This window comes from Rhinolophus ferrumequinum, chromosome 6 (genome assembly GCF_004115265.2).
Source record: "Rhinolophus ferrumequinum isolate MPI-CBG mRhiFer1 chromosome 6, mRhiFer1_v1.p, whole genome shotgun sequence".
In the NCBI taxonomy this organism is placed as follows: Eukaryota; Metazoa; Chordata; class Mammalia; order Chiroptera; family Rhinolophidae; genus Rhinolophus; species Rhinolophus ferrumequinum.
The window spans coordinates 72,066,989-72,082,860 of record NC_046289.1 but is presented as its reverse complement, the minus strand read 5'-3'; the positions used below and the strand labels follow the sequence as shown (position 1 = coordinate 72,082,860).

The following is a 15,872-nucleotide window of genomic DNA, read 5'->3' as shown; positions in this document are numbered from 1 at the left end:
ATGACATGATTTAATTGATGTGGGTTTTTAAGAGAAGGTACCCCATCTGTTTTTTACCTTTAATCCATTTAAGCAATGTATGCTCATACAGAGGGTGCCAGAAACATGGTGCCCAAAATATGTATATACATTTTAAGAAAGAAAAAACTATTAAAATTGTAATACTCAATATATACAAATAACAAAAGATGAATACAAGTCACGTATACATTTTTGGCTCCCGGGTATATAACATAGAGAAAATGCAAACCAGCCCTACCCCTATCCTGCCAAAGACATACTTCAACCAGTCAAAATGAAAGTTTGGTGTGTCCAGGTTTTTTTGTATAAGCAGGCTTTTCAAGAAGTCATATCGTAACATATATCACATACGTTTAAGTAGTAATTTTTTAAGTTTTTTCACTTGAACATAAGATGTTAGTAAATAAAGATCTAAAAATTTTAATAGGCTCATGGTGTTACTTGCATATGTATAAAATATTTTACTTAACCAAAAGTCTGTGGTTGGGTCCTTAGGGTTTCGCCCAATTTTTCTCTTTTATAACAGGTTTATAAACAATTGAGCGCTCTTAGAACTAAAATACCATTAATTTTTAAAAATTTTTTTAAAAGAATTAATCCCCAGAAATACAATTGTTCAAAGACATGCATGTTTTAAAAACTTTTCAATCTGGGTTGCTCTCCAAAAGGTGATAACAGTTTATCTACTTTCTGTCAGTGTAAGTGACTACTAATTAGTTTTTAATTTTGTGAATTACCTGGATCTTTTGCTAGTATTATATTTAAGGCTTGGACACTGAGTTTCAGTGTCATGTTTTAATAAGTATAAATGAAAGAATAGGAATATTTATAGAGTTACAGATTTGCTGAGTGAAAAATTACTATCTTGTTGAATATTTCTGTGTATAGTTGGAGATTCACATGGAATTTTTATTTTCAGATATGTGTACGCATATATTTGGTGCTTAATTTTATTGTGCAAGAATAGCAAACATGCACAAAAGAGAATATATCCATGCTTCACCAATCCTTGGGTAATCAATTTTCTTTCATCTATACCTGTATCTATCCTCTTCCTTGTTATTTGGAAATAAATCCTTAATATATTTAATCTATATTTTAGTATTTGTAAATGATAAGGACTTAAAAAGAACCACAGTCGTCATCACACAAAAGTATCTTAAGACCCTGCAATGCTATTGAGGTATTACCCAATTGTGTTTTATTTCTTTGGGAGTGGTAACATGGATGGTTGTTTTTGCTTACTTTTTTTTTGCTTAGTCCTTTCTGAAATTTGGGAAGTTGTTTATTAGAGATAAGGTTTTAAAAAATTGAGATAGAATCTTGGCATAGTTTATCTTCATTTGTGATAAAAATCAAGTTCAGGATAACAAAATATGGGATTCTATTTTATATGCTTTTTACTGTTAAATTCTCAAACTTAGGGTATAATTATATACCTTACTGTTTAGGGCTGAGTGATGGAAAACATAGTAGCTTTAAGTCACATTTCCTTATTAAAAATTATTTCTTTATAAAATTTTTGTAATACTGGTCCAAAGTCTTTTCATAATTCAGAAATTTAAAAATATATGAAAGGTTTTCATTAACTTGACAGACTCACTTGGTGGCAAAAGTTGGCCTCAATTGACATGAGATTGTTCCCAGTATCTGTTATATTTAGTGACTATGCATATGTATTATTGCAGAAATATTAATATATTTGATTTGATAGCTGGGTGTTTCCCCAGGTCCCATTAGGGTACTACAGCAAAAAAGCACAGTATTACTTGTGTAAAATCTGAAAAATCCTGATTTTCCAAACACATATTTCCAAGGGATATTGGTATATTTTGAAAAGTATACTTTGAACTCAGTTTGAGTTTACGGATGCAATTGAAGCTTTCTACAAGATAGTGAGGAAAGGAAGTCTTGTGAATAACTATTGTTGCCTCTTGCTATTCAGAATATGGTTTGTGCTCCAGCAGCATCATCACCATGTGGAGCTTCATAGAAAGACAGAAGTTCGCAGCTTACCCTAGAACTGTTATGGGCACATACGAGTACACATAAAGAGACACTGCTCAGTACCATTTTACTCCTTTTTATTCCTTGGGAATTAGAAATTTTGGTGGACTTTCTGACGAGTGTTTTTGATGTTTTGGTGGGGGGGTAGTTGATCACAGTGTAGCCATAGTTTTTGTAAATTTGAAATATTTAAAAATGACCATTTTATGTGCAAGTTTTGAACTAATGACTTCCCCCAAATTGCAAATAAAATTAAAAATCAAGTATTTTGAACAGGTAGGCTGGATAAATGGTAATGCCATTTAAGTAGGTAATCAGAAATACACACTATCCTGAAATAGGTGTATTTTGAATGATCTGTGCTCTTTGGCAAATCATATTTTTGGTATAATGTGACCATGGTGATAAATAATAGCAATTGGTGATTTAAGACAAAGACCCCCTAAATTCTTAAGCATGAATCAGTTAAGTACAGAGATACTGCTTTTCTCCTGACCAGGGGTTTATACACTAACCATTTTGTTACCCACATTAACATAGGTTTTTAGTTATATTAGAAATAATAAATACTTTGTATATTTTTTGTTGATTATTATTGCATATTGAATGTGCCCTTGATGTTTCAGTTCCCAGTCAAGATTTATTGCTTTACTGAAATAATTTTGAAATGTTGATTTTTAGTTTATCCCTGTGAGAAGCATTCTTTTACATATTTCTAATGCTTGTTTGACACTTGCAGGAATCTCTTTTTTCAGATGGCATAAATGTTCTGAGAGTAGATAAACGTTAATGGGTAGAAGCTGCTGTAGTAAGAGTATGATGAGTATGCTGTTTTTTTTTCCCCTTAAGTATGATGCAACACTCTTAAAGCAGGACTAACATTTAATTAATGGCACAGCTGATTGAAATTTGAGAATGTAGAGAGAAATGTACAGAAACTATATCTGTTGGGACTTCCAATGAATGAGAATAATAACCCCAAATTTCCGAACAGAATATCCAGTGAAAATTTTTGCCTTGGAAATGGCCCATTTCCTTGATTTTATATAGTTCTGAATTGCTCTTATGGAAGAGAAGTACTCAACTTTTCCAGCTTATGTTTAGGAGTTTATAGAAAAGCTTCGCTGACTCTTTGCCAAGCTGTATATCATAATCACTACATTCTAGGGTAGCATAAAATTATAAAAGCAATATGTTACTAAAAAAATGGGAAAAAAGAATACTTAGAAACCTCACAGTCCTATCACATCTGGAGCTGTCTCACACTTTAGTGTATAATCATCTAGATAACCTGTTTGCATATGCTCTGTAACATCTTACACATCTCGCAATGTTAATACGTCATTCAGTGCGGCTTGGATTGATGTATTGAAATTCATTTAGCCAGTCTCATTGTCATGCATTTGTTTTCTAATTTTTTACTGTTAATATGTCTGCATCCTTTTTTCCTACACACGAGTTCTCAAAAGTGAGATTTATTGAGTTGAAGAATATGCAGTCTTAAGGCTTTTAATAAAATAGGCCAGTTGTCCTTTGAAAATACACCAGTTCATACTGTCAGAAATAATGTATGAAAACGACCATTTCAATTGAAAGTATTTTTATTTGGTAGGTGAACTTGGTATTTGGCTTAATTTATATTTTCTTTATACTGATGTTGAATTTCTTTAAATCTCTAAAAAGCTTTAATATTACTTGTTAATCACCTGATTTTTGTCCCTGGCCCAGTTTTTGTGGTATGTACCAGTAATAGTAAATGATGTAATAGCAGCAGCAGCTATAGCAGCAACACTTGTGATATCCAGGCACCATGTCAGTGTTTTCTGTATCTTGCTTCATTTATGCCTGAGACCTATCCATGAGGCAGATGGTATCAGTGATACTCATTTTACAGTTGAAGAATCTGGTTTTTGGTAGGGAAGTGCGCACACAAGTGGTTGAGCTTGAAATTGAAACAGGTCAGTCTTGACTCCAAACAAAGCCTCTGAGCCCTTAACCATTAGGATGTATTTATGTATTTTCATTTTTATATGTAGTATTAAAGACTTGAATTATTATGGACGAATGTATTGCAGACATTAGTCAGTTCTTTGTTTTTTTATTTATGGTATATTTTAGTGTGGAGATATATTGTATTCTGTTTAGGAAATTTTCATCTTAAGGTTAGTCACTATTTTAAATGAAGTTTGGTAGTGATGGACATGGCATGAATTTGTGGGAATAGGCAGTTTTGTATATACCTTTAATTTTTCAATAGGTTTTCCTGAAACTTTTGATTTAGAATTTTTTAAATATTAACCTGGCTCTTGCTCAAAGCTACATCAGGGTAGAGCCTTTCAGTGTACCGAAAATGTGTACAAGGGCTGCTCACTTGAGATTGATTTTACAAATTATTGTTCAAAAACTATTACATAACATGAAAAAAATCTTATGCTATTGAAGGAAAATTGACAGTATTACATTTTTTAAAGTGACTTTGGTGAGACGACTCAGGGTATATTGAACAAATCAGTGACAGATATATAACTGGGAGAGATTGTTAACATTTCACACAATGAAACTTTCTTCAGGCTGAAACCAGGGAATATGAACTAGGTATTAGAGGATGAAGTAGTATAAAATGGAAAGCCCTATGCTCAATGTAAAGAAACCAACGAAATAGTTGTCCAAATACAGGAAGTTAGCATCATATTAATGAGTGAATAGGAATTAGCAGTTTTACTTAACAGTGAATTCTGCATGAATTGACAGTGCCAAAGTTAGTGGGAATAATAGCTTCTGGAGAGCATGCAGTGTGTGTTCCATTCTTGCAAGAGCAACCAAATTTGGACTCCTGTGGTCAAAGGGACATTGACAGATTAAGTTGTATTTGTTATAAGACACAATTTCTTATTTTTATAGAAGATGGTAGGAATTATTTTCGTTCGTTCATTCATTCATTTATTTAAGGAGGGTGCAGCTCACAATGGCCCATGTGGGGATGAACCGGCAACCTTGGTGGTATCGTATTAGTACCATGCTCTAACCAGCTGAGCGAACCGGCCACCCCTACAACATGTTTTTAAATGGCTTTCTAATTTTTTGCCACAGGGATTTATAAAACTTATAATAGACGGTCAGAGTCTCTTGTTCAGTGCCAAACATAGGATGACTTGAAATTTATTTAACATCTTCAGTTGCTTGATTAATACAAATACGTAGATCTACCCATTGCTTAGCACTTACTTTAAATAATTTTCAAATGAACCTACAGAAACATGTACTTACTGGTTTTGCTTAGTTACAGCAGTGGAAGTGTCAGTTCCCTCCCTCCTGCAAGGACAGTCCTTATGGGATTGTCCTTTTAACGAATTTGACCCCCAAAAATGTAATTTTTCTATTTTCTGGAAACCTGTTAAATTGTGTAACCTGGCATATATCATTTTTCAATTTGCTATAATAGGGTCTTTTTAAAAATGAACAGGTGATATGTGCATGTATAAAATACATCGTCTGTGCTTCAGCCTTCCTGTTCTTGTTCTGGTAGGAACTGTCTACATTGTCACGTTAGGTCTGTGTTCTTTTTTTCCCCCCTCTTAAATGATTTTAAAGTTATAGGTAAGAACTTTACTTAGGAACTTCAACATGGCTGCATCTCTTAAGAATAAAGGTAATCAGTATTATCAATAATTATCAAAACAATGCAAATTAACATTAATATTGTATAGAGTCCATCATTAAAATTCTCTAGTTGTCACAAAAAAAGTTCTCCACTAATCCAGTATCTAGTCAAGGTCTCACACATTGTTAATCTAGAAAAGGCCCCCTACTTTTTTTTGGAGTCCCAACCGATTGTGTGATGTCCCCACAAACTTGAAATCTGATTGTTTTCCTGTATATATATTCACCAAGTCAGATTTCACCAAGAATATTGCATGGGTGATGTATGTTATTTTGTCACATCAGGAGACATATGTCCTATTACTTGTTTTAAGTGGTGACTTCCATGTCTCCATTGTAAACATAGCATTTATCTTTTTGTGATCAGTGGGTAATCTGTTGGGTAATACTTTGAGACCATATAATTTGTTTCCCACCCAACAAGCTTTTCCTCAGTGCTTTTAGCATACATTGACATTTTTCTGAATTACTATTGATGTAATTTTCACCAATCTAACAGTTTTAAAAAGTGGTATCTTTAAATCTTTTAATGTCAATATTCTTTAATTTTTTCTTTTTTTCCCTTCTTCTGCCCCCACCCCACTCCAGTTCAAGCTGTTGTTTCTCAGTCTAGTTGTGTAGGACAGAGGTCCCTGACCCATGCTGGTATTATGAGCCTTGCGCTCCCCCCAGCTGAGGTAGTCGGTAGGCTGCTCACAGCAGCTCAGGCAGCCCTCGCCGGCTGCTGGCCGCTCACAATGACTGCCGGCCACTCACGCTGGCCACCGGTCGCCTCTGGCTGCACACGCCGATCTTTGGCTCCTCACGGCAGCCCAGTTCCAGGGAGAGCCATTGTTCACAATCTTGGCTGTAGAGGATGCAGCTCACTGGCCCATGTGGGAATCAAACCGGTGACCTCGGCGTTAGGAGCACGATGCTCCAACCATCTGAGCCACCAGGCCGGCCCACTATCCTTTTCTTGAAACAGTTTTTCATGTTTATTTGGTTTGGATTTTTGCCTTTTTCTGTTACACTTTTTGGGACAACTGAGTTTTGTCTTATTTAGGTTTTGACAGTTGCCTGTGTAATTTTTTTATGTTTAAGTTTTTAGTTGTTGGTGTTTGGTGATGCCCTTGCATCTCTCCCCTTTCCTCTGCAGACTGCTCCTTACCTGCTCCCCACACCCCTTCAACTGAATGTCTTCTCTGGTATTCAGGTTAGCAGTTTGTGGGTTGGTTTGTGTGTTATGTGTGGGTTTTTTGTTGTTGTTTGTGGGTGTTTTTCCCCCAAAAAGCAATAAAAATGGTTTGGGTGGGAGGGAGGGGACTTACTGGCTGGTGGGATTTTTACTTAGACTGGTTTCTTTTCAAACTTGTCCAGAAAGGAAAAAGAAAAAGTGGGTATTTTTGCTTTGGAAGAAGGCTCTGGGCAGGTGCTTTGTGACTGGGCGGGGAGGAGGGTTGAGTGTTTACATGACATGCTATATCAAAATTGATATAATGTTTATAACAAATGTTCAAAGCAATGTAATAGGCATTTAAACCCCTCATAAAGTGATAACCCACCTCCCAAACTACTACCTTTCTGACAACTTAAATATAGCTGTTAAAAATACCATTGACTATGGTATGACCTTATGTAGTAGGTGCGTAGTGGGGTTGGTTCAGTGGCGCAGTCTTTCGGGTCACCTGAGCCACATGCTCCAGGTGTGTCCCTTGTGTGAGTTGTGTGTGCCCTCCTCTTGTAATTGAGCCTTCGTTGATAATTGCACATCAATGGGAGGGACTCACCCTTGGGATCACTGGTTGTGAGGACTGGCTTTGACTACACAGGGAAGAGTTGTGCAGGGTCTCATCCTATGGAACAGGATCTGCCTCAGCAGGACTCTTGTGCCTTCCCAATCTGCCCTTTGGGTGAGTCCTACTTGGAGGCTGCTGGGTGATGCTCCAGCTCATTTTGAAGCTGGCCACTGGGGGCGCCAGCCCCAGGACCACCTCGGAGTGGATCTGTTGTAGGTCTACTTCAGCCACAGCCCATGCCCCACCTCGGGCCACCTAGCAGTAGCCAGAAACAAATCTGCAGATGGCTGCTGCTGCCTGTGCTGTGCTTGGAAGCACCTTGAGAGGGCAAGGCGCAAACCAAAGCTGGCTGCTTCTAATGCCAGCTTAGGGCTGCTCACCCAGATGCTGTTTGTCTCAGTTCCGCAAACCTTTGAGAGACTCTAGGAAAGTGAAGCTTGAGCCAAGGCAGGGGTTCTGCACGAAAAAGCCACTGAAAGCAGCCTGGGTGTGTCCAAAAGTTGGCGGGGCCAGGTCTCCAATCACCAGGGCAGGGTGAATGAACAGCACAAGCAGGGAAGGGGGAAGTCTCAACAAAAAACACAATGGCCTCCACTAGCTCCCCATCCAGGAGAAAGCCTCATCTCCAGCCCCTGTCCCAAGCCAGACAACTCAATTCCCCATTGGTCCTGCCTTTCCAGCTGTTGCCACAGCGCTGGAGCTCAGAGCAAGTGATTCCGTTGGTGTGTAAGTCTGCGCGCAGTCCCTTTAAGAGGAGCACCTGTGAGTGCAGTCGCACTCAGTTACAATCTCTGCTGGTTTTCACAATTAAAAATTAGGGGTACTTCTCTCCTCAGCATTGGAAACCCTGGGCTGGGATCTCTCGCTCCTTTAGGGGTTGGGGGGGTGGTGGTCTGCACAGCTGAAATACCCTTCCTGATCTTTAAAGGTCACATGTGAGTGTGGGACCAGCCTGATGCGGGTCTCTGGTAGGTGGCTTCTGCAAGTCATTTGAAAGGCTTCAGTTCAGCTTGATTTTAGGCGATTCTCAATAATGGTGGTTTTGTAGATGAGTTGTAATTTTGATATGGTTGTGAGAGAAGGTAAACAGTTGACCTACTGCGCCATCTGGGTTGTCCCTCTACATTTAAGTTTTGATCCATCTATAATTAATTGTGTACAGAGTGAGTTTGGTCCCTAGTTTTTGTTTTTAGATGGCTACACTACCTTTTGTTGAATTACTCATTTCTCCATATTTACTTACAATACCTTGAGTATTGTCTTAGTTTTAATACTTAGAATTAGCATAGTTGATCTAAAAGTGGCCAACTTTGTTAATTCATGGTCTGAAAATGTCTTTAAAATACTACCATGTACTATTTTCTCATGCTTTGTAGTTTTCACATGATAGTCTTTACCTTGAGATCATAGTATCAAAAAGATACTGAGAAACTTGACAAGAAATTGTGAAAGACTGAAATAGAAAACCTTTGGATTCAAGATTGTCATTTTAAGAAATTGCCAACTCATTGCTGCCATCTAGTGACATTTTTGTCTTTAAAATTCATGAGAAACAGATTAGGCATGACAGTTTTATCTAATTTTAATTGAACGTAGAGGCTACCTTAGGGTTTTAGGGATTATAATAAAGAAAATTCTAAGGTCGGGTTCTGAATTTCCTAGTCCGTTCTTTTCTTTGTATGATTTGACATCCGATAAGCTATACTTGGTGCCATCTTTGATTTCTTTCTTTTTTTTTTTTTTTGATAAACGGATGTGATATGCTTAAGTATAATATGATTAGCCTACGTGAATAGGGTGAACAGTTAGAAGACTGACTGAAATGCCCAAGAGAATCATCTTGTGGCTTGTTTACTTATTTTCTGCCCCCTCCCCTTTTCTGGCAGTAATTTGCCTAGATATTATACTGAGCACAGTCTGAGTGGCACTATTTTGAAAAATGTTTATCTTCCATCCCCTCGATTCCTTTCCATTAAAGGTGGAATTTTAGGGGCCAGGACATACAGGCAAGAGAGCTGAAGGCTTGATTCCACTGTAAATTTGATTTTGGCCCAGCTCCCAGCAAATTTCAGGGCCTTCATAACCTGTGTTTTTGGACCACTTGAACCTTGTATTTCTCATAATTGTCAGTGAAGTCTGCCTTTTCTACCGTGGTATACTTCTTCCAGCAGAATTTTCTTGAGATTTAATGTGAACTTAAGAAATGGACTAGTTGTTACCATGTTTCCCCGAAAATAAGACCTAGCTGGACAGTCGACTCTTAATGCATCTTTTGGAGCAAAAATTAATGTAAGACCTGGTCTTACTTTACTATGAGACCGGGTCTTATATAACATAGTACAGTATAATAATATAATATAATATAATATAATATAATATAATATAATATAATATAATATAATATAATATATAATACTGGATCTTATATTGAATTTTGCTTCGAAAGACACATTAGAGCTGATTGTCCCGCTAGGTCTTGTATTCGGGGAAACGTGGTGTAAACATCTCCCAGATTTTTATCTAGATTGACAATCCACTGTAGGTTTGCCTCTCTTAAGAGGGCAGAGTTATGATAGCTCAGACTTCACGAGTAAAATTAACAGATGGAAATAAAATTGACAGTGTGCTTGCATCCCAACCAGATGCAGATTTTATTTGGTTTTAAGATATGTATGACCAGGGTGGTAGAAGTAGAAATACATTTCTGTATCCACAAATCTTCAGCATTGCTTTTCTTTTACACTGCCATCAAAATCTTGTTGCTTTTATTGCTTCAGCATAAAACATATGATTAAACGGACACGTAGATCCTTTGGTGTAAGGAAGCAAAAGTAATTCAGTATTCCTGGTTTTGACATTTACTCACCAGGTAACACAAGCCTTAGTGATCCTTTGATGATAAAAATCATGGAAATAACCTGGGATGAAATAAATTTATACAGAAACATGCAAGCATATGCATCCATACAGTGGAGACTTGAGTGCTGCCACCCAATAAATAACCTGTAGGAAGATATTTGGTCTTTTTCTGTTACTCTGGTAGAATTCTGTTTGTCTGGAAACCAGATCCACTAGATCTCCCCTAGTGAGTTAAACAGGATTCAGAGTAGCCTGGGAACATAGTAATTTAAGAAATCTGGGGAGCCCCTATTCGGGACCCCCTCCCACTTGGGAGCTCTCACCCTTTGCTTTTAATAAACTATTCTCTTTACAAAAAAAAAAAGAGAGAAAAGAAATCTTTTCCCTGTTGGCTTTACTCTGAACCCAATTTTAGGAGTATTATTTTTTTTAAGTTCTCATTTCTTTTTTTTTCTTTTTTTTTAACTTATATTTATTTAAGTTTGTTTTTCCAGGACCCATCAGTTCCAAGTCAAGTAGTTGTTTCAATCTAGTTGTGGAGGGCGTAGCTCACAGTGGCCCATGTGGGGATCGAACCAGCAAAGCAACCTTGTTAAGAGCACACGCTCTAACCAACAGAGCTAACCGTCAGCCCCTGGAACATTATTTTTAATTTCATGTATTTTTATTTCTTAGATCTTCTGTAGTGTAGTGTTCAATACTGAGTTTAAGAAACAATTTGTCTTAACCTGACTTCAAATTATTCTGCTGAGAAAACTTTTAAAGGCTGTGATAGACTATTTTCTTTTTTTTTTTTAAAGAAGATGCAGCTTACATTGTCCCATGTGGGGATTGAACTGGCAGCCTTGGTGTTATTAGTACCACACTCTAACCAACTGAGCTAACCAGCCACCCGACTGTTTTCATCTTGGAGGAATTACGGAGTATTTAGGATGTGCCAGAAACTTCTGATTTTCAAAAAAATGGAAGATGTTGGGATTTATATAAACTGGAACTTCATGAATTATTCTCCTTCACGATACTAGACTAAATTTTTTTTTTAAATAAAATTTCCCAATTTAATTATTTTTTTTAATTTTTATTGGAGAATATCAGGGAACAGTGTTTTTCCAGGACCCATCATCAGCTCCAAGTCTTGTTTTTCAATCTAGTTGTGGAGGGCGTAGCTCAGTTTGAAGTCAAGTCGTTGTTTTCAATCTAGTTGTGGAGGGCGCAGCTCACTGGCCCATGTGGAAATCGAACCAGCAACCTTGGTGTTATGAGCCCTGCACTCTAACCAACTGAGCCACCCGATACCCTAAACTGTATTATTAAAGTTAAAACTAATTCATGCAGATTAACATCATTTATTTAACAGTATTATTAGGCTCTTAGTACATCTATTAGCACATTTGAATGGTTTTATTTAACAAATTTTTAAGACCTGCATTATTAATTGATATTAATTAACCAAAAGCAGATTACCCACACAATGTTTTAAAATATTTCTGCCCTATCTTTCCTAAACACATACACTATATATGTATATACTATGTAGTTTATATATACCTCCTGTTATGTATTAAATAAATGTGTATACAGCTTTTTGACTTAAACATTTTTTTCATAATTTCTACAGCACTTAAAGTGATTATAAGTTTTCTAAAGGCTGCAATTGCTGATAATTTGAATACTGAGTTGTTAAAGATCCATTAAAAAATGCATGTAGATTATAACAATGCCACAGATCTGTGTAAGGTAAAAAGCAAAAATTGACCCATTCTTATTGCAGTTTTTTTTTTAGTATATGTGCTGCCGAAGCGAGCACACTTTTTGCAATTTTTACACTTGAAATCTGATGTAGTTCTTTAAGACTAGACCATTTGGATTGGATTTTTAAGCTGGTCAGCAACCCTCTCATTTCTTCTTCCCTAGTACTTGCCTTTAAAAAGTTAAGAGAAATTTGCCTGTTCTGTGAGGGTAGGTTATTTTCAAGTGTAAATGTTTGTGACCCATGAAGCTCAAATACACTCATTTAGACCTGTTCAATTTATATTGGTCTTCCAAAAAACACTAATGAGTTACAAAGCAAAAGCCCTTGTAACTACTACTTAAGTTGGGAAAAACAGAACTTTGCCAGCAAGGTTTACACTTTGGAATGATCCTGTGACAGTCCAAAAGTAAGTGGCATAGCATACTTAAGGAAAGAACGTGTGATCCAATGATTTTATACCCAGCAAAACTGACTTACAAATAAATATGAAGGGCACAGGGAAACTGTAAACATGCAAAAACTGAGAAACTGTTCTTATGAGTTCTAAGTAATATGTTAACGATAAGCTTGGAACACTGTAGAGATGAGGTAGAATTTAAACATTAATAACATCGCAGAAAGACAATGCCACCTACCTACCCATAGTCTTGCAAAAGGGTCATGCATGAGTCTAATCAAGCCTTTGGCCCAGTTTCCAATTTCAGGAAATACAGAGGGCAGAAGAATATATGGAATTGTTCTGAGTATGAAATTTCAGAAAATCCAGACTGTCGGTTAGCTCAGTTTCGTTAGAGCATTATAACACCCAGGTTGCAGGTTCGATCCCTGCATGAGCCACAGTGAGCTGCGCCGTCTTTAAGGGAAAAAAAAAAGTCCAGACTGGGAAACTGCCGGTGAAATGCCCTGGATTCTTCAACACAAAATTTAAGTTACAGGGATAGAAGGGGAACTTATCTAAAAACCTTCAAAGACATCAAATTTGTTTTAATGGGTAAGACTATACTGTCTAGGAATACACGTTTAGGTAATGGAATTATTTTAAAAGGAAAGTGATTACTGTGGAGTAGTTGCTTTTGGGGGAGAGAGACTGAGGATGGAATAGTGCACATGGGGCTTCTGAGTTTAGACAAGCTGCTTCTAGACCCTTCAGACCTTTTTATTAAATACAGTACCTTGTACTACTCACTGTTGGAGCAAGCAAAACCTTCCCAGTTTCAGTTCAGCTGCTTTTCTTAAAGTTGGTTCTTTGCTTTCCAGTTAATACCGGCTGGATATTTTGGGATTCTTTAATTTCTAGATCATTTAGACTCCCAGTTGCTTCTTTCTCAGTGAGACTGTCCGTGTTAGATGGTGGCTTGCCCACAACCAACATGCATTTTGGGAGTTTTGATTGGGATACCTTGACACCAAGTTTTGTAAATGCTGTCCATGGGTTTTTGGCTTTATTATCTAGTTGCTTTTATGCGAGATTCACACAGCAGTACCATTTAGAATCACATCTGTTCCTTTAAGTATCCCTGGTGCCTAGTACTTAGCAGACACTCAGGAAATGTTTAATGAAAATATGGATTAATTTGTAGTTACTGTTAATTATTTAGGATGTGTTCCTAGGAATGGGATTAATGGCTCTTTGTGGGTTCACCTGTTTTTACTGTTGCTTATACCTTAGTTAAATCCTTAAAGTATGAGCATTGAAAGCTATTCCATTTATCTTAGCCAGGCTTTTGGAGCGGCCATCATTGTTATTTTAACCATTAACAATCGTGATTTTTGTATCAAATTTAAAAACCACACATCAAAGAAAATGAGAAATAAAATCACTTCTTTAAACTCAAAAGTGACAACTATTTTCAGCACCTTTTTATTTGTGTACCTAGATGTTTCTCTACCAGTTTTCTCAAATGGGGTTCCTTGAGAAAATTAAGCCATACTAATACCCTAAGGAATTCTTTGTATATAATGAATTCTGTATATCTTGATGGTATTAGACACGTATCATCCTTATACAAATTGAAAAAAAGTCATTTAAAATCCATTTCTGTTCTGTGGTTTAAAGGAATATACAAGAAAGGGACATTAATGTCTTATTTTGTGTTTTCACCTCATAGTCAGTATGCTGGTGGCATGTAGAACCACCGTGTTTCCCCCCCAGGTAATTTCTTATGAAACCCAGGGAGATTTTACCTATATTTAATTATTATTGATGCTAATTGTTGGTGAAAAACACTTGCTGAAAACTGGTTTATGTCCACATTTATAATAATAGCACACCTTAATAGTCAGCAGTACTACTTGAAACCGATTAGGCCTTTTAGTAGGTTTATTATTTTAATTCCTCTCAGTGTTCCAAGGATTTCTGGCATTCACACTTACAGTTGAAAGACTTGGTGATTCTCCGTGGCTGCTATTTGGTAAATTTTCATTGGTTACTGTTAGTAAAGATACAATTTAGAAACCAAAATATAATAAAGACAGATAGTTACGAATTTCAGAAAGGCTAGGAGTGAAAAGCAGTTAATATCTTTAAAATTGGTACTGCTTATGATACCGACGAGGTATTTTAAGGGTCAGAATGGTAGTGGTCATATTTAAATGATGTATACTACATGTTTTATTACATATGTATATATAAGACATTTTTACAGTCTCATGTTTCTATTGGAAAAATAGGATTGGAAAAATAACACGATAGAAACTGGTATCTTTTGATATGAGGTTCTTCAGTACCTTTCAAAGGGATGAATGGGAGATAAGTTAATCTTAATAATGTTACTCTAAACCTAAGGTAGGTACATCATAGTAACTGTTTAAATTTGGTGCTTGGAATGGTAAGGGGCAGCAGGATGATTAAAAAAACTATTATTTAATGTCAAAACATTTTCACTTTAAAAAGACCTAAGACATTGTGAATCTTCATGCAATTATAATAGGATTGAGCCTCTCTAACATAAAGATAATTTTTGTTTTGAAATAATAATCTGAGGAAAGTTCCTATAGTCCTCTTTTGATTCATGCGGTGTTCTACCTTGTAGTTTTATCATCATCACCATCCAGTATTATTAAATGTCCCAGCTATATTTTGTGGGTTATCACGTAAAAAGGAAGTAAAGAGTCATTGCATTCTATAAAAAGATGGTGTTATACTTAAAGTATCTGGCATATTATAAATCAGTTGACGTACCTGGAAATAGATATTTCCAGAGACAATGGTTTTATTTATTGTTTTTGTATAATAAGGGTAATTATACTTGAAGGGCAGAGTATTAGTTGTCCACATTAATCTAGCTAAAAGAATGGTTTGTGGGCAGAAGTTTTCTTTTTTGAATTGGGAAACTGTTTTTCCAATCAGCTCCCAAGTACCCATCAGCTCCAAGTCCAGTCTTTTTTTCAATCTAGTTGTGGGTGGACGGCGTAGCTGAGTTCCAGGTCAAGTCATTGTCTTTAGTCTAGTTGTGGAGGGCACAGCTCAATGTCCCATGTGGGAATCAAGCTGGCGACCTTGGTGTTATGAGCACTGCGCTCTAACCAACTGAGCCAACCGGCTGCCCACCCACCGGCGGCTCAGCTCCAAGTCAAGCCCTTGTTTCTCACTGGCCCACGTGGGAATTGAACCAGTGAGCTTGGTGTTATGAGCACAGCTCTCTAACCACTGAGCCGGCCAGCCACCAACCCACCGGTGGTTCAGCTCCAAGCTCAAGCCTTTGTGTTCAATTTAGTTGTGGAGGGCACAGCTCACGAGCCCTTGTGCAACTTCAACTGGAGAGACCCTCGAGTTATGAGCACGGCGCTCTAAC

The 15,872-nt window shown here is 36.9% G+C and overlaps 1 protein-coding gene across 10 annotated transcripts in view; it reads left to right on the top strand.

Annotated features, from left to right (window-relative positions):
• HNRNPC (heterogeneous nuclear ribonucleoprotein C) overlaps positions 1-15,872 on the top strand; it is a 50,989-nt gene that overhangs the window by 11,841 nt on the left and 23,276 nt on the right. The gene's annotated exons all lie outside the window — the stretch shown is intronic.